Raw genomic sequence first — 20509 nt, forward strand, 5'->3', positions numbered from 1 at the left:
TTACAACAGTACGAATGATTTATTTTATTTTCACTTCAATGACGTTTCGTTAGCAGTTTTCAGACTCCCCACTAGATGGTCGTAAATCATCCATATTATTTGTACCAAGTAACAACCATGGTACCAGGCAACCGCACACTCCAAACCAATATTTTGTCAAAAACCAATTACAATATTGATAACATATACCACAACCAACATACCGTCATAGTGGTCAAATCATTACAATAAAGGTTACAAGACTTTTGTTTGCACACCACATACATCTCATAAAATAGAGGGCATAATCAATTGAGTTAACACATTTTTATTTATTTATAAGGAACATCAGAGCTTAATGAAAGGCAGGAACTGGTAGATGGCAATGAAGAGGTGAGTTGGCAGAAACAAGTTCCTAAAAGGAGAAAACACTGCATTTTAAAATAAATAAATAAGACAGAGCTAAATCAATTAAGTTATCAATCTTCTGTATTTGTTTACATTTGATCAGGGGGAGGAACTAAGTCAATCAGAACTTAGTGAAGCTAATGTTGGCTATAGCTTCAACGTCAATGATAGAACTTAGAAACTATCAAGATAAATCGTTCGCTGCCCTCGGTCAAACTACGACAAAGGAGTTTGTACAGATTGTCATCATCATGAATAAATATAGATATGTTACGTTACCTCCTCCGGACCTCATTTCCTCAAATGCATGAGGCTGCAACCGCAGCAGATTGTCCATGGAAGTGCGCAGCAAGCAGTCAGGTTCAGATTACACAGAGAAGGAGCCGCCCACCGTTGCACCCACCCCTCCCCCATTCTAGAACTACTCATCCAAATGTTATAATTGTTGCAAATTGTTGACGGCTGTGTGTCGTATGCAGATCGATTTTTTGTGGATTGGTTCGCATCTGTCTAGCGCTTTAAACATTCATTTTTAAAAAACAATATATATATATATTTTTTTTTTTCTGGTGGGGACAAAATTAGTCTTTAAGAAAACTGGTGGGTACGCGTCCCCGGCGTAATCGACGCCTATGTGTGTGTGTGTGTGTGTGTGTGTGTGTGTGTGTGTGTGTGTGTGTGAATACACACACTGTAACGTAAGTGTTTCTTGCCGGTTCTTTGACGTGTCTTGTATTTCCACAACGAGACTGTTGTGGGGGTTATCTGAGCCATGGTTGAGAAGGAATTGGGGGAAAGGAACTTTGGCTTTGACTCGCTGAAGTACATGAACTGCGACCAAAAAATTAGAACATATTGCACCAATTCTTAAATCGTTACACTGGCTTCCTGTAGGTCAGAGAATTGATTTTAAAATCATGTTGCTAACCTATAAATCCCTGCATGGTTTAGGCCCAAAATATTTACTTCCACTACATAAGCCTTCTAAAACACTAAGATCTTCTGAGACCAATCTGTTAATTATCCCCAGAGTAAACACGAAACATGGGAAAGCAGGATTTAATTACTATGCAACAAATAGCTGGAATAAAAAAGGATTTAAGACTTGCCCCAACTCCGAGCACCTTTAAAACAAGATTGAAGACTTTTATGTTTGCTTTAGCTTTCTGCTAAATCTTAAATACATTGCAACTTTGCCTTTATTTTACTAAAATGTATTTTTAACTCTCCCTTTATTTTCTATTTTTACCAGAAAGATACTGTACATGATCTGATACCAGAGAGAAAGGATAAGGGTTTGAGTCCCAAGTTCTGTCTGGGTTAGAGTCCTAGAATCTGCGTTGGAGTCCCAGAGAAAGGACCAAGTTCCTTTAGGTCGGGTTGGAGTCCCGACGTGGGTTCCAGAGAGACTGTTAATCTGATCTTAAATTCATTGCACTCTCTATTTTATTTACTAAAATGCCTTTTAAACTTTCCCTTTATTTTCTATTTTTACCATAAAGACACATGATCTGATACCAGAGAGAAAGGATAAGGGTTTGAGACCCAATTTCGGTCTGGGTTAGGGTCCTAGAATCTGGGTTGGAGTCCCAGAGAAAGGACCATGTTCCTTAGGTTGGGTTGGAGTCCCAGAGAAAGACCTGAGTTCTGTCTGGGTTAGAGTCCCGACGTCTGTCTGGGTTGGAGTCGCAGAATAAGGCCTTTGGTTCGTGGTTAGAGTTACTAGAATCCGGGTTGGAGTCCCAGAGAAAGTACCAAGTCCCTTTAGGTCGGGTTGGAGTCCCGGCGCGGGTACCAGAGAGACTGTTGATCTGATCTTAAATACATTGCACTTTCTATTTTTCTCATTTCTTTGCATATGTTTTCTTTTACTTATCTATTAATTTATTTTATTGCATGACAATGTTTATATGTGAAGCACTTTGAGTCTGCCTTGTGTATGAAAAGTACTATATAAATAAAGTTGCCTTGCCTTAATCTTTTTTAAATGGTGAGCATGTTTACATTGTTTACTCCATTTAGACTTTTGAAATCTGTACAAATCCCTTCACTTGATTTAAGCCATTTAAAGTTTATTTACCTCTTAATCTATGTGTTTTTATTAAAACATACTTTAAACCTCACTTTGTACTACAGTACTCAGCGCATTTTCTGCAGGAAATGCATTTTCTAGCTACAATTACCATTCGTAGTGTTGATCAGCAGAGAAATAGTCCGCCAAAGATGTTGACGTCGCTTTGCAACCGGACACGCAGGGTTTGATAAGTTACCGGACTAATTGCAGAGTGTTATCAACATGAATCGGGCTAAAAATCCCCTTTCCTTTACAGCATTCAAGTTCGGTGTGCATTAAAGTACACTGGAAAAAGGTTTTTAAGCCGTACTTCATCTGATTATTATTTTGTAATTCAATTCAAATAAACATTTTTTGTTTTATCTTTAAAATAACTTTTTTTTATTTCAAAATACTGTGAAATATAGATATTTTTTATTGGGAGCTCAATGAAGAAATATCCATTTTGACAAATGTAAAGTTTTAAGGTTGTGTATTCAACTCATTAATAATTTTGTCATTCAATCCAAATAAACATTTTTTGTTTTATTCCTAAAACACTGTTATATTTGATTAGGAGCTCAATTTAGAAATATTTGTTTAGACAAATGTACAATTTCAAGGTTACGTACAAGCCTGCGCATGTGCATTAAATACAAAGACGCTTACGACTACTGGACCAAACCGCAGTGTTGCCAACTTAGCGATTTTGTCGCTATATTTAGCTACTTTTCAGACCCCTTTGGTGACTTTTTTTCAAAACAGCGACAAGCGACAAATCTAGCTCCTTTTTCAGCTGCTATTGGTGACTTTTGGCGACTTTTTGAGGTGAAAGCACTATCGCTATTACCTCTTCACAACGAGCACCGGGTGCCTGCGCGGCCCCTCCCCCGTCTCAACGCACTTACAGGCAGCTCAGTCCTCGTGGTAAAAAGCAAACTCAGGAACCGGATGTCCTTGCAGACCTTAAACTCCATCCTATACATCCGATATGGATTAAAGCGATCAGGTGATGCTTGCTTTGAGCACCAGCTGCCTGATCATGTTTTGAAGCTTTTTGGAACATAAGCTGCTTATTCATTCAAGGTAGCACCTACAGCTGAACCTGCAGTAGAGAGCCTTGACCAGAGTGACGATGACTCACTGGTTCTGTGAGCTAGCACAGCCTGTCTGTGTCTGGAGGGAGGTCGGGAGTAGGCCTAACTCTGCCTTTTAGATTGTTAATATATATTGTATACAAAAATATGTTATGTTTAAACATTTTCATGTTTAAATGAGAAACAATTGTTTGATCACATTTTAATCTTTTTGATTGGATAAAACAAATTATTTCTGATAGATATTTCTTAAATGAGAAACAATTGTTTGATTCGATTTTTATCTTTTAAATTGGATAAAAAAAATTATATCGGATGCATATTGTGACTTAAATGAGAAACAATTGTTTGATTAAAATTTAATCTTTTTGATTGGATAAAACAAATTATTTCTGATAGATATTTCTTAAATGAGAAACAATAGTTGGAGTGAATCAATATTTTTTTGTTTAGGATTTAACATACGATTTAAATGTATTAACTTCATTCAAAGAATAGAATTTTTTCCGTATTATTTGTTTTTTATGAACATAGGAAATATTGTTTGAGGCAAGCTATATATTTGTCATTGGCTCAAGTTATGTAATATAGATGTGAACCATTACCCTACATTTTTTTAATTGGTTCAATGAAAGACTTTTTCGTGTGTACAGACGGACCAATTGCGAACTACTGCAGCTGCCATCTCTCTAAGTTAAAAAGTAGCCACACCCACCCCAAACCAATCGGAATAAGTGTATGCATGTCGATTCTAGCGGACTACGCCACCTCTTCTATTCTGCATGGAATTGTATTCCGATCAGAGAATTGTATTCCGATTGAGGCGTATATATGATAATTTTTTATTCTGATTGAACTGTTCTTCCACTTCTAATCCGATCAGAAGTGTCCATGTAAACGCGGCTGATCTCCATCAGCCTGGTGTAATACAAAGAAATGTGTGTGTGTGTATGGAGGTGTGTGTGTGTGTGTGTCAGTCTGTAGGTATGTTGATGTATAGGTGTGTGTGTATATGTGTGTGTGTGTGTGTGTAGGTGTGGGTGTAGGTGTGTTGGTGTGTTTGTATGTGTTTACATAGGTTTGTAGGTGTGTGTGTGTGTGTGTGTGTGTGTGTGTTGGTGTTTGTGGATGTGTGTGTGTTGGTGTGTGTGTTTACGTAGGTGTGTAGGTGTGTATGCGTAAATGTGTATGGATTTGTGGTACATCCAGTGCAGGATATTGTGAAGACCGTCCACAGAGTGCTATCAATGTCGTCTTGATGCTCCCCTATGAAGGAGCTCATCATCTTTTCAAAGCTCTCCCTGACCTTTTAAGATTGCCATTATCTTTTTCTTTCTCACAGGCACACAAACACACAAACCCACGCACACACTAACACACTAATCAGACTTGATGAAGGTCATTTGCTGACGACCAGTCGTCTTACTTTAAAATAGTTTTTCCCTGTCTGTCTCCACTTCTCCCTTGTAACCTCTTCATGTTCCATTTGCCTTTCTTCAGTCCGACTGTCATTTTCTCTACCCCTCTCTCTCTCTCTCGCTCTATAATTACCCTTTTTCCTCTAGTCTTCCTGCATTGCCCCTCTCTTCTTCTCCTTCCTCGTATGGCTTGCACTCCTATCACTCAGGGACTACTCAATCACTGTGCTTGTTTCCAGTAACACGAAACTCCAATTTCTCACTCTTCTTATTGACAGCCTGTCATGTATCCCTTCCCTCCACACACACACACAAACATTCAAAATCTAAAATGTAGTGCTTGGCTAGTCCAAGTCCAATGAATTAGGCATAAGTGTAACACATCATAACACTTATGATGTGTGCCGGCCATTACAATGGGCAATGGCAAGCACCTTTACCCAGAAACTTTATCATACACATATGATCAAAATATGTAAAATTATACTTTACGTGTAAAAAATGAACTGCATGACAATAAGACAAACACTATAGGCCTATTGGCTGCCATGCATACACACATAAAAGGTCAAATTACTCTGAAATAACTACAGGGTGTCATGATTAATATCATGATATTAATTATAAGCCACTGTAAGCATCAAAAATGAAGGGGGGTCAGGGGGTACTCCCATGGAATACCCTTTAGGGACAGTATTTTTTATATTTTATTGTGAATTGATTTTCCCGTTTTTACAGCAGACCTTAAAACCTCCTTAAAAGCATTTTGTTCTCATGCTCACGAAAAGTTATCTATTGAATCGTGGCCCAGAGCACCATTGCCCGACTTTATTCGTATTGCACAAAACATAATGTAAACCCATGCATTTTGGATGGGAGCATTTCTCAGAATATACACAGATATGTATATATAATATATATACATATATGTGTATATATGTATGGTCATTTCACGGATCCCTGTGAGAACAGGTTTAGTTGGTCATTGAAACGGGGATCTGTGGTATGTGTGCCACGGACTATAACATACATTAACTGACATTGGAGCAAATTCCTTGGGCATATCACAGACAATTCATGTGATTCCATGAGGCCACCACGTATTTTGAGTTAAGCACCCGTGGTGGACGTTGAGACGGGGATCTGTGTGTTTGTCACTGAATATGAGTGTCATCAACAGCAAATTCCGTGGGCATATCACAGAAATTGGCGTGTTTCCGTGAGGATTCCACAGATTTTGAGTTACGCGTCCGTGGTCATTTCACGGATTCCTGTGAGACCAGGTTGAATTTAAAGCTGGGCAGTCACACTTACCTTTTCAAATCCGTTGAATTGCTCTTGAAGGAGTTTGATCAATCAAAGATTCACACACGGCCGCCAATATACACTACCGTTCAAAAGTTTATGGTCTCACAGACAATGTAATGTTTTCCATCTAACAGTTTTCAGCTGTGCTAACGTAATTGCAAAAGGGTTTTCTAATCATCAATTAGCCTTCACAATTAGCTAAACAATGTACCATTACATTGTTTAGCTACCATTACTCTGTACACCTATGTAATATTCCATTCTATATCAGCCGTTTCCAGATAGAATAGTCACTTACCACTTTAGCAATGTCTAGACTGTATTTCTGATTAACTTATATCTTCAACTATTTTTTTTAAAAATAAGGACATTTCTAAGTGCCCCCATCTTATAATATATATGTATATATATATATATATATATATATATATTAGAGCTGTCAGTTAAACGCGTTATTAACGGCGTTAACGCAAACCAAATTTAACGGCGTTCAAAATTTTATCGCGCGATTAACGTAATTATTTTATTAAAAAAAAAAAAAAAAAAAATTTTTTTTTTTGGCTCAAAACAAAGAAGCAGTAGCCTGACTGCTATGTTCAAATGACATTTGTTCAAAGCAGTCGTTTATTTGCACTATAGGCTCTTTTTTTGTATCGTCCTGTTTTGATCAGTATATGCCAATGTTGTTATCAATAGAAAATCATTTGCACAAGGCAAGCCGATGCACTTCATCATGTTGATAAGAGAATTAAAATGAGAAGAATTATGGGACAAAAAAATCAAGGGATATTTAGCATAGAAAAAGAATTTGCGATTAATCGCGATTAATAATAGTTAACTATGACATTAATGCGATTAATCACGATTAAATATTTTAATCGCTTGACAGCTCTAATATATATATATATATAAAAAACTATGGAGAGGTATTTCAGTGTTTGATCATCAGTGAGGATTTCTCCTGGGCATCCAACACCACATCACTGGCCAAGAAGTCTCAGCACCTCTTCTTCCTCGAGCACGAGCCCCCCCTTCCATCATGTGCTCCTTCTACAGAGGCATTATCGAAAGCATTCAGACCAGCTGCATCACTGTGTGGTATGGGAGCTGCACTGCTTCCAACCGCAAGACCCTGCAGCGCACAGTGAAGGCTGCTGGTCGGATCATCTGTGTCCTACTACCCTCCATCCTGGAAATCTACGGAGCCCGCCTCACCCGCAAAGCAACCAGCATTTTGGGTGACCCCAGCCACCCCTCACACAGCCTCCTGCGATCTGGGAGACGGTACCGCAGCCTCCGTGCCGGCTCCACCTGACTGGGAAATAGTTTTTTCCACCAGGCTGTTTGGAAGCTCTCGCCCCTCTCTCCCTTCCCTCCCCTTTGCCTCCATGACTATGAAACCCCTCCCATCCGCCCCCAAGATCCCTGGACCTTTTACTTTTCTTCTTTCTTTTCAATTTAAATTCAAACATACCGTATTGTTTTGCCCACTTTGCACTATACAGACCATTTTGCACTATTTAGAATATATTTATTGTAAATATTACATAGGAGAACAGAATAAGTGGAGGATAGGAGGAGAGGAAAAGGGGAAAGGGAAAAGATCCCTGAATATTGCTCTTTCTGTCTCTCTGCGCACACACATACACCCACACAGACACAGCCAAACAGTCTCGATAGGCTCAGAGCATCCATAGATAAGGCTCAGAGACGTACAGGGGTCACACAATATTAGCCAGCCACAGGAGAGGAGAGTGTTGTAGTTTGAACAAAAGGTACACTGGTACACATACAGTACACTGCAGTTCATACTGTTCAGCATGTGCGGTTGCATTCTGCGTCTCAGAATGTAACAGAGAGCCTCATGGACAGCAGCACCTTTATGGGCCTGATTCAACTGGTGGCCTCATGGTGCCATCTTGGTCCTAATCCTAACACTAGCCACATTCAGGTCAACCAGTGTTAAGAACCAAGCAGAGGCTAGGTGAACGAACATTATAGGACCACATTCCATGTAAAAAAGTTGAAGCTAGCCATCGCTGTACTTCTTGAACAGAAGTTCTCGAATATCCAAATGTAACCAGTTATTATTATTAATGGTGAAACGGCCCCAAGATGGCATCTAGGAATGTGTGTGAAGCCCTCTTTACATGAGAGAAATGTCGTCATTCTGCAACCGTTTTGGAATTAACATCGTATCGATATTCAAACTCCCCACACTGCCCAGCGCCTCACGCCCTGGCCAACTCTGGAGAAGAATAGAGTCCAACCCCTGTCCAGGAGTATGGTATCAGAGCTGACACTGTGCTTAGATGTAAGCCCCACCAGACCTCACTGGTATCGCTCAAACTGCCCAGGTCTGGTCCCTCGAGGTCCCTGACCTTCACTGCCACCCATGTGGCAGCGCACCCGACCCCCGCAGGTCTTCTTGCGAGTACTGGGCCCACAGGATGGGGGGGGGGGCATGTTGCTTCTTCGTGCGCTCACCGACGAGCCCTCCGTCTGGGCCTGGCTCCAGATGGGGGCCCGGCTCCAGACGGGGCCCCGGTCTTCCTCCAGGCAGGGTCTCTCCTTCTCTTTCAAGATTTCCCATGGGGTCTTTGTGAACCATTCTTAGCCTGGCCCCTCACCTGAGAAACTCTGCCATGGGAGACCCTACCAGGAGCACAAGGCTCCAGACACCACAGTCCTCAGGTTCACAGGGACATGCAAACCTCTCCACCAAGTTAAGGAGACGGTTACCAGAGAGGTGAATTAGATCTGTTTATATATAATGTAGCCGTGATGACGACAGCTGAAAACAAATTTACTACCACTGTTATTTCCCCTGAGCTGGACTTCTGAAGAATTAACACATCAGCAAATCAGCTCTTCCAGCAGCTTAACACAATCGCACACCTCAGAGGTTCTGATACTATTTGCTTCTTTCTCACTTTTTTATCAAGTTGTTAATAATAGTTATGTGCCACCTGAAGACCATCTGAACGTTTCCTCCTCAGGTCTTTGTGAGCGCTGCTATGTGTGGATTTCCAGATCAGAGTGAATTAATTCCTATATAGACACAGGCTCCTATTTCAATCAGCAGTGCTTCCACCAGGCCCAATAAACAGCCTGTGATATACAGGGGATGAAGGGCTGTGCCAGAGCTGTTAAGATGTTACAAGGCTTAATGTGACACTGTGACCATTTGCCTGTAGAAGTTAATGGCGACAGGCCATTGATTTAAACCATTGATTTCTGCCACCGCTTGAGCCCAACAAATTCTTGACAAATTATTTCAGTCATTGGAATGCAATTGATGGCTGGCTGGTGTTTCTGAGATATATTCAGACTGTGTTCTCATCGCTCTCCTTTTGTGACCACACGCTGAGTTACTGACCAACAGTCTCCCCTCGCATATTTACTCAAACATTGTTTCATTTTTTGAATCAAAATATCAAAGTTATTGTCAGACAAAAGGCTTCATTACTTATCTATTCATCCATGGTTCTGTTTTACTGGAGTTGATGTAGAAACCAAGACCATTGGACTGTTCTCTGACCTTGTGCTCAATCCCTTTTTACTGCAGAAAGCAGGGTTACAAAAAAAATGAGTCATGCATGTGTTTATCTTGCAAGAAGGCGACATGCCAACCTAGCGCATGTGTTGTTTGAGCAATTTGATATAAGTTCTTTGTATTTATTGTAATTAGATTTTAGACGCAATTTCCCGATGGCAGTGTCAGTGTGTCATGGAACTTATACAATGCTGAATACATCCTCAGCAAACAAAGAAGCATTTATGAATCTTAAAGACGTATAAAGAAAACATGACACACAGACACATATGTAACAGGGGGGGTTAGGCAGAACCCATGTGCAAGGACAGACGACAGTTGAGGACAGTTTCAAGGATTTAATTCGGTACGGGATCGGGCAGGCAGAGAGCAAACAGTAAAGTCACCGACAGGTGGGCAGGGAATCGTCGGTGGGTCTGCAGGCGAGGGGTCGGCAACGGGAGGGCAGACAGGCAGGCGAGGGGCAGGAAACAGGCAATCAGACAGGCCGGCAAGGACTCAACAACAGGCGGATGATCAGACAGGCGAGGGGTCGGCAACGGGAGGGCAGACAGGCAGGCGAGGAGCAGGAAACAGGGAAGCAGCCAGGCCGGCAGGGACTCGACAACAGGCGGATGATCAGACAGGCGAGGGGTCGGCAACGGGAGGGCAGACAGGCAGGCGAGGAGCAGGAAACAGGGAAGCAGCCAGGCCGGCAGGGACTCGACAACAGGCGGGTGGTCAGACAGGCGAGGGTTCGGAAACAGGCAGGATCAGCGTTTTATAAACAGTTCAGGAGTTGCGGGAAAGCTCTGAGTACGAGAGACGATCAGGCAGAGACTGAGTGGAGAGAGAGGATTTCTATAGAGGGATCACAGGTGAAGGTGGTTGGGTTAATTAGGGGAGATCAGGGTTGCAGGCAGGTGAATGGGAAAACCAGGGGCGGTGTGACAAACAACCGCTATCTCTATCTCCCAGGTGACGGAAGCGACGAGGCAGGAAGCTAGGATGATGGTGGAAGGCTTGACGGTCTCATCGGGACAATCGGGGAAATGTTGGGAGAGAGCATCAGGTTTTAGGTTACGAGAACCGGGTCGATAGCACAAGGTGAAGTTGAACCGGTCGAAGAACAGTGACCAGCGGGCCTGTCTGGAGTTCAACCTCTTAGCGGACCGGATATACTCTAGGTTCCGGTTATCGGTCCAGACCAAAACGGAACCTTGGTTCCTTCTAGCCAGTGCCTCCACTCCTCCAAGGCCAGCTTCCCCGCCAGAAACTCCCTGTTGCCGATATCATAGTTTCGGCGGGTGTTAGACGGCGGGAGAGAAAGGCGCTGGGGTGGATCTTCTGGTCGGTGGAAGAATGCTGGGAGAAGACCGCCCCTACTCCCACACCGGATGCGTCCACCTCCACAATGAACTGCCGGTCGGCTCGGGGATCTGAAGGATGGGGGTGGTTGTGAAGCGGGTCTTGAGGGTCTCGAAGGAGTTTTGTGCCTCATTAGACCAACGGAAGGGGGCCTTGGGCGAGGTGAGGGCCGACGCGATGGAACTGGAGCCTCTGATGAAGCGAAGGTAGAAGTTGGCGAACCCCAAGAAACGCAGCAGCTGCTTGCGTGTTTCCGGGGGGTCCCAGGAGGTGAGAGCAGAGACCTTGGCAAGATCCATCCGCAGGTTGTCCCTTGCTATAATGTATCCCAGGAAGGAGATAGAGGGTGCATGGAACTCGCAGAACCGACTCGGAGAACCGACCGGATGTGGTTGACGTGTTCCTCTCGGTTGCGGGAGAAGATCAGGATGTCGTCCAGATAGATGAAAACAAAATTATTTAACATGTCACGCAGAAGGTCATTGATGAGCGCTTGGAAGACTGCCGGGGTCATTGATGAGTGCTTGGAAGACTGCCGGGGCGTTGGTCAAACCGAAGGGCATCACCAGGTACTCGTAATGACCTGTAGGGGTGTTGAAGGTCGTCTTCCACTCGTCTCCGTCTCAGTTGCGAACCAGATGGTAAGCATTCCTAAGGTCGAGCTTGGAGAACACCGTTGCCCCCTGGAGCATCTTGAAGGCAAAGGAGAGTAGTGGAAGGGGGTAACTGTTCTTTACTGTGATGTCGTTCAGACCTCAGTAATCGATGCAGGGCTGTAGTGACTTGTCCTTCTTGCCCACAAAGAAGAAACCTGCCCCAGCGGGTGACCAAGAGGGTTGGATGATCCCCGCTGCTAACGAGGACCTGTACTCCTCCATGGCTTGTCGCTCGGAGGCGGAGAGGGAGTGCAAACGTCCCTTGGGGGGTGAAGTGCCCGGAAGGAGATCAATGGCGCAATAATAGGGACGTGAGGAGGCAGGGAGGTGGCCTTAGCCTTATTGAAGACATCCCTCAGGTCATGGTAGACTGCAGGGACCCAGGAGATGTCTGAGGCTGAAGCAGGAGCGAGGGGGGAAGGTAACGGTGATTGTGTCTTAAGGCAGGAATGCAGACAGGTCACTCCCCACTCCCGGATGGAACAGGTAGACCAGTCAATATTGGGGTTTTGCCTACGAAGCCCGGAGTGACCCAGGTTGACAGGTTGTCTGGGGGTAGGCAGAAACATGAACCGGATGGTCTCCCTGTGACACCCCGGTAGGAGCATGTGCACAGGATTGGTTTGGGAAGTTACCCTCCCCAACACGTGTCCATCCAGGGCTCTGGCAGAGATCTGAGGCGGTAGTCTCTCAGGGTGGAGTCCCAGCCGAAGGGCAAGGGACCGATCCATGATGCTTTCGTCGGACCCTGAGTCGATGAGGGCGGCAATGGGATGGGAACCTGAAGGCAACAGGTGAGCGGCTGAAGGGAGAAGATTATGGGGCAATTGCACAGGAAGGTGTTGCAGGTGGTAGGGTCGCCATTGTAACGTTCGGCCACATTCAGCTCACCGGGTGGAGGGGCGGGAGTTTCGGTCGCCGCTGGGGCGACTGGGGGGTTAGGCAGAGCCCAAGTGCCAACAGACGACAGTTGACAGTTTCTAGGAGTTAATTCGGTACGGGATCGGGCAGGCAGAGAGCAAGCAGTAAAGGTGGGCAGGGAATCAGCAGTGGGTCAGCAGGCGAGGGGTCGGCAACGGGAGGGTAGACAGGCAGGCGAGGGGCAGGAAACAGGGAAGCAGACAGGCCAGCAGGGACTCGACAACAGGCGGGTGGTCAGACAGGCGGGAGTTCGAAAATAGGCAGGATCAGTGTTGTAGAAACAGTTCAGGAGTTGCGGGGAATATATATATATATATATATATATATATATATATATAAAAACAGTGTTTAAGCAGGAAGGGGTTTCTCTGACAGGAGGTCAGTGCTGTCAGTCAAATGACAAACCTTTTCAAAAGAGAGTTTCTTACACAAACTTCCAGTCCTGGGGCCTCATTACAGAAAAAATCTTAACTTCTCATCCTAACTTAAATTAGGGTCTCAAAGATAGAATAAAATCCTAATTTCCTATTAGAGAAGCAGTCCCTAACCTGTTGGCCGTTTCCTATCTTATTTTTGGCATCCTATTTTATCTTAATTTAGGTAATCCTAACTGTTCTTTCAATCCGATTTTTCGATCGGCAATCGTCAGGTTATGTCTGTTTGTGCATGAGATTGATAGAATGAGTTACTTTTAACATTAACAGAGACTGTTGAGGATCGTTGTTAATAACGGCAAGCTAGTAGCACTAGCACTATGGTCATGGCAGGTATTGGTACAGAGATCAAGAAGAGTTAGTAATCAAGTAGTAAAGTAATTCTTCCACCAAATTCAAAATTAAATGTCTATGCAGCCTTTTAGCCTTCAAATTTCTGTTGTGATGTTCCTCGTCTTCATTGTCATACAGACCTACTAGCAGTGCTGCTACCATTTTCTTCTGTTATTGACAGTTGTTTTGAATTTTGGACAGGGTGTATGGCCACCTTACTTAGGGATCCTAACCTAAGAAATTCCTAACTTAGGATTGTTCTGTAATGGCTAAATTCCCATCTTAAGATAAGGTAGGAGTTAAGTTAGGAATCCTCCTTCTGTAACATCAAAACCCCTAAATGCCTTCCTATCTCAAGATAGGATTTCAGAGTTAGGAAGTTTCTGTAATGAGGCCCCTGATCCCTTCGTAAATCCTTATTTGTTTCTGTCTGATACAGAGCCCTCCAGGCTGGCAGAATGATTAGAAGATTCAATATTAAATGACTCTTGTAAAAAAACTAAACAATACAAGGGCATAGAAAAATATCTTATGGTGTTTGGTTATTAACATAACTAAGCTGAATGTGCCAAGAAGACACTTGGCCGCTACAACAGCAGTTCAACAATTTCTCCAAGAGATATTTATTTTACCTTTTCAAAAACAATTCATCCAGTCGTGCCACAGATGAGGCTTGTCTGACTGTGAGGGTTGTGTGTATCTTGTGTTTCTAACTCAGTGTGTGTCTTTAGTAGTGGCTCCTGTAGTGTGTTGATAGCAACATAATTAATCCCCTCCTCCTCAAACCAAATCAATTGAACATCTGCTCTGATCAAATCTTACAACGACGTGTATCCACTCGCTAGTCGCTTCTTCATGAGATGCCATCATGAATTCCCCTCCCACTGTGACCCGCTAACCATCAACTAGGACTGTTACCACTGCGCTCTAACCATCAACTAGGACTGGTCCCACTGCACTCTAACCATCAACTAGGACTGGTCCCACTGTGACCCTCTAACCATCAACTACGACTGGTCCCGCTGTGCTCTAACCATCAACTAGGACTGGTCCCACTGCGCTCTAACCATCAACTAGGAATGGTCCCACTGCGCTCTAACCATCAACTAGGACTGGTCCCACTGCGCTCTAATAATCCCATAACACAGATCCCTGCCACTACACAGCAGTGTGAATCCTGCTCTCTACGGTGGATGTATTGATCTTCTCATGAAGTCCTAAAGCCAGGGTCCTCCTACTGAGGTCCTCCTCAGAGCCATCCTGTGCCGCCCGCTTCCAAAGGCCCTAGAACCCTGCAGTATGAGCCCAGCAGGCAAGCAGTATGCAGAGACGTCTGCGTCGGCCGCCTGTCTATAAATATAAACCTAGTCTATAGATGTGACCTTGGGTCTTCATCCAGGGCTGCTGGATTGGCTTATCACAGACCATAAATCACTAGTGTTCATAAGACAACTGCATGCTGGGTACATTGGCACACAAAGACACACACGCATGAACGAGCATTCACACACACACACACACACACACACACACACACACACACACACACACACACACACACACACACACACACACACATACATACATACATACATACATACATACATACATACATACATACTCACACACAAGGACAGTCAAATACTCTGAGCACATACAATAATTCACACCATACACATACACACACAAAAGTCCTGCACAAACAATCACCAGAGCCCACCAACATACACTATAGTGCCATAAGTCAGCGTGTGTGTTTGTGTGTGTGTGTGTATGTGTGTCTTTTTGTGTGTGTGAGAACATGCATGTGTGCTTTTGTGTGTGTGTGTGTGTGTGCGTGAACGTGCATGTGTATGTGTGTGTGAGAGGTTGATTTAGAGAGGCAGTCTAAATGCTAAGAACCTGTCCTTACTCATATGTATGACAGGGCCTGCGTCATACTCAGGCCCTTAGTAATTGTTAATGTAATTCAAAACAATTACATTAACTTTCTCCACTCACATTGTGCTTTAAGGTAATCTAAGGCCATCAAACCTCATTGTTATTTAGAAGGTGTAAGCACGAACACACACACACACACACACACACACACACACACACACACACACACACACACACACACACACACACACACACACACACACACACGTATGTGCTATATTAAATTATTAAATACATGTAAAAAGCAAATTAATGCTAGAATAAACAACTTCTGCTCTCATTCCGTGATTTGCTATTCATCTACTTTTTACAGCTTTCTTTTTCACAGTTTACCCCACACTGACATAATGCATGCACACATGCAAACCCTCCCCCCCCCCCCACACACACACTATATTAAAATTCACCCAAGACAATAGAGTGGAAAACAGGGGTGAGAGGACAATTAAGAGATATTAAAAGTGTGTGTTGGTGAGTGGGTGACAACTATAGCAGAATGGACACAGAGAACAAGGATGTGTGTGTGTGTGTGTGTGTGTGTGTGTGTGTGTGTGTGTGTGTGTGTGTGTGTGTGTGTGTGTGTGTGTGTGTGTGTGTGTGTGTGTGTGTGTGTGTGTGTGTGTGTGTTAGAACAATGGGGGACAACATGCGTTAAAAAAGCTTCTACTGAGGCTGAACTGCCATCCGCCCACTGCAGATGTGCCGTCATTGCAAGTTGACAGGGAGAGATGAACGTGTGAATTCACCAGACACCACTGGCCTTTCTGGGGGCAAGGTCAGCTGAAGGAGAAGGAGTAGGAAGTTAATGTTTCCCTGAGTGCCACCAGAGCCGTAGCAGGGCATTGTACCGCAGCTGGCTCTGGGGTTGGAGAGGAGAAGAACAAAAGGAGAAGCATTCAGAGAGAAGCTTCTAGATGATTGGTTTGGTTTCCAGATGAAAGGGAGAAATGTTCACACTGGTGTTGGTGTTGTGTGTAACAAGCCAGCCAGTCAGGTTGTGACGCCAATACATCCTTTGACGTTTTGCTGTTGTGTTTTGTTTGGTAATGGAGAGGCAGTTGTACCTTGTAACCACTCGCAACCACCCTACATGCTACATACACACAAACAATAATCCTCATCTGTTGAAATCTAAATTAATAAAATATTGTCTTCCATTTGAAATTATTTGCATACTAAATGATTCACAGGCCATCACACACACACTGACAAACACACACACGCCACACACAAACAATGAGTGACACAAAGGACTCAAGTGAAAATCTTCGACATGCGCTAGAAACAATGGAAATGATTAACATTCAGAGACCCAGACAACATCTCTCTCTCTGTCTCTGTCTCTGTCTCTGTCTCTCTCTCTCTCTCTCCACCTCCTTATTGTCTAACTCTCTCTATCCACCTCCTTATTGTCTAACTCTCTCTACCCATCCCTCTCTCCATCTCTCGCCCTGTCCACACGGGCGAAAACGATCCGTTTTCGTTTTATGCGGTTCAGGAATATCTCCGTAAAGACGGATTCATTGCGAAACCACATCGAGCTGTAGAAATGCTGTGGTACACATTACAGGCCCATATGGGGCGCTGCTTCCGCTACAGGACTCCAGCAAAAAGAAGAAGAAAAGGAAGAGGCGAGCATACGCATAAAGCCTGCTCGCTGTTTACAAACATGAAGTCCAAGAAGAACAGGCCCCGTCCAGACGGGCGAAAATTAATTTCCCCCTCTGTTTTCCATTGATGCGTTTCAGGAATATCTCCATTAAGACGAAAACGCATCGAGCTGTAGAAACGCTGCAGTAAATATTCAAGGCGCTGGTTCTCCACAAAAAAAAGTGGAGGGCATCAAGCCTGCGCGCATACAGCCTGCGCGCTTCATACAAACACGAGGAGATTCAACCTTTTAAATTGAGCAGAAATAAATCCACCGGATCCGTCTGGACAGTCGGCGGAAACGCACAAGACTTATGCGGTTTCACCAACAAATCGTCTCAGTGTGGACGGGGCTTCTATCTCTTCCTCCCTCTCTACCTCAGTATTGTCTCTCTCTCTTTCCCCCGCTCTCTCTCTTTCTCTCCCACTACCTCAGTATTGACTCTCTAGCCACCTCAGTGTTGACTCTCTCTCTCCCTTTGTTTAATTTCCTGATTTGCTCCTCCCTTCTCTACAGGGGCGTAGGAACGAGTTTAACATTGGAGGGGACACATATCGGAAACCTGACAGACAAATGGTTCAAAGAGAAATATGTCATAAATGAACTACACTTCAAAACATTCACAAATGTATTTTATTCAATTTGCAAGCCACGAATTGCTTGCAAATTGACTTCTTGTCTAATCAGCCAAAGTCCGCATGAATATGAGGGGGCCGCATTTTTTGCAATATATGCCACACTTTCACCGCATAAATTGCAGATTTCCACGCAAAATATGGGGGCTTTCATGATTTTATAATCCCCACATTTTCATGCAAAAAAGTCCCATATATCTTAGCAGAATGTTTAAAAATGTTTTGTTTACTTCACACAAGAGCAGCTATTTCCCCCTGTTGCCATGGGAGCTTGAGAAGTGACGTAATTACGCCACGTGAACATCATTAAAAAGCTGCTTTTTTCGCAAGTTCCCGCATTTATTCGCAAGTTCTCAAAATTTTTGTAAGTTCCCACAATTTCAATTTCATAAAATGGCATAAATATGCCGCATAATCAAGGATTTTTGGCCGCAACAATCACAAAAAAATGCTGCATTTTACTGGAGGGACTGCTGTAGCAACTGCCTGCGCGGCCCCTCCCCCGTCTCAAAGCACTTACAGGCAGCCCAGTCCTCGTGCAGCAGTCCCTCCCAGCTGCTATGTTAGCAGGAGCTAACAGGAGACGTTCAAGCCTCGGCATCCGGGCTGCAAATGAATCTGCGTCCCGGCCAGCAAGCCGCCGCCGACTATAAAACTAATAATAAATCGCTGTGTTATATTGACTCACACTGCCTCAGGCTCAGTCCCTTCACCTCACCTCGTCCACTGTGTGTGTGTGTGTCTTTACCATGTCGCAGTCAAAACTTTACCAACAAAAATATAGGAAAGTGCTTTTAAGGGCTGGTTAAAGCCGTTTATTGGAGACGATAAACGAGCATACTGTAGCTATTGCAAGGTCGATTTCTGTGCCAAACTCAGTGATGTGAAGAAACACAGTTCAACCCAAAAGCATATTTAAAAGGCAAAGACTTACAGTTCAGCTCAAACAACGCTGCCATTTATGGTAAGCAAATTGTTTTTTACTTCCGGTTATGCAAATTATGTGATGACGTCATCTAGCGACTTTTAGGAGAGCCAATAGCTACTTTCCTTACTGAAGAGTTGGCAACACTGGATCAGCAGCGGTAACCGCGGCGCTTACGTCCCCGGTGGAAATCAGGCTTTATGCCCCCAACTTAGCCTTCTAGGCAGCGATTCGAAGTCGTTTCCAGCCTGAAGGCCTTAACCCCCAACCGCCCCCAACCCTGCGCGCTGCCTTAAAGGCTCCGTGGGGGGCATACAACGCCATACATGGGGCCGGTGACAAGACGTCGTGTTGCGCTTTCAAAATAAACGCAAGTGAGTATAATATTTAAAAATCTGAGATTTAATTAAATTTAATTATTAAAATATTTTATTTTTGCGGTATCATTTTTGGGTGGGACAAATGCGCCTGTCTCGAAAATTGGAGGGGACACGTCCCCTCCGTCCCCCCCGGTTCCTACGCCCTTGCTTCTCTCCATCTGCTGCTTCTTGTGTATTCACTGAACATGAAAAAGGCAATAACACAAGAGTCTGACACTCATTTGTGCGTCAGTATGAGTGTGTGTGTATGAGTGTGTCTTCGTGTATTATTGTACGTTTTCAGGGCCTTGTGGTAGAACCTCCACTGCTCGCCCCTTCCCCCCCCTCTCTCTCCATCTCTCCCCCTCTCTCTCCTCCCCCCCCCCCTCTCTCTCCCTCTCCCCCTCTCTCTCTCTCTTTGTCTCTTTGTCTGTGTATTGCTCTTCTTGCTGTAAACAGATGTAGAGTACAACATTGTAACCAACACCCCCGAAGGTGAATTGGGAGCCTCTCACTCATGAAATCTATCTAGCTTTCTATCTCTGTCACTCTTCTCACGTCCGCTTCCTCTCGCTCTGCAGCCTACTCTTTCTTGTCCTCCCCTCCTGCCCGCCCCTCTTGTACTGTGTTCCTGCTCCACCTTATCCCGCCATCCTCTCCCAGCCCTCATGCACCATGTTAGGCTATGTTGTGATTATGGAGCTGATTGATTTGGCTTGTAGGGCCGCAGAAGGCCTACGTTGTTGCTCATATTTATTAAAGTGACAACTTTATAGGGGGTATGAATAAACGTTTTGGGGTATGAATAAACAGCTTACTTAGTGAGAATCAAGATTGTGTTTTAAAATCACCGTATAAGAACGATGTTTCTTGTGGCACAGAAAGTAGGGAAAGTGAGTTAGGAAATTAAAAAATGCTCTTGTTTAGCTCACAGTCAAACCTGTGCAGTATAGGAATCGTGTATTGATCTATCTGCATCTGTTGATCTATCTCTATACATGTGTGTTGAGCAAGAAGTAAGTACCGTTTGATTGCTTGCATCATGATTGAAAAACATATATTGTATGTGTATGCACATGCATAACTGTGCGCGTGTGTTTGTGTGTGTGTCTCTATAACAAGCTCAGAGTGTTTGATGTATGACTGGTCAGTTAGGACATTCTGCACTCTTGATCATGTTGAGGGCTGTTGTGTATATTGTGTGTGTGTGTGTGTGTCTGTGTGTGTGTGTGTGTGTGTGAGAATGTGTGTCTGTGCGCACGCGTGTGTGTGTCTGTGCGCGTTTGTGTCTGTGCGTGTGGCTGCGTGTTTTGTGGCTGTCTGTATCTGTGCGCATGTGTATGAGGAGCCGCCTGGGACAGAATTCATACTTGGTCTTACACACACTATTATAATCTTGCATATACACCAGTATACTCATACACACACACTATTATACTCCTTTTACATGTATGTATGAGAGTGTATAGTAGTGTGTGAGCGAGTATA

General features: G+C 44.0%; 1 long non-coding RNA gene across 1 annotated transcript; it reads right to left on the minus strand.

The window, feature by feature from the left end:
- Positions 1-291: 291 nt before the first annotated feature.
- On the minus strand, positions 292-823 carry LOC115560234 (uncharacterized). The gene is made up of 2 exons (XR_003979721.1): positions 667-823; positions 292-394 (listed from the first exon to the last, which is right to left on the minus strand). It is a non-coding gene; the product is annotated as an uncharacterized LOC115560234 (long non-coding RNA).
- Between the last annotated feature and the right edge of the window lie 19686 nt (positions 824-20509).

The sequence above is a fragment of the Gadus morhua genome, chromosome 15 (genome assembly GCF_902167405.1).
Source record: "Gadus morhua chromosome 15, gadMor3.0, whole genome shotgun sequence".
NCBI classification, from domain to species: domain Eukaryota; kingdom Metazoa; phylum Chordata; class Actinopteri; order Gadiformes; family Gadidae; genus Gadus; species Gadus morhua.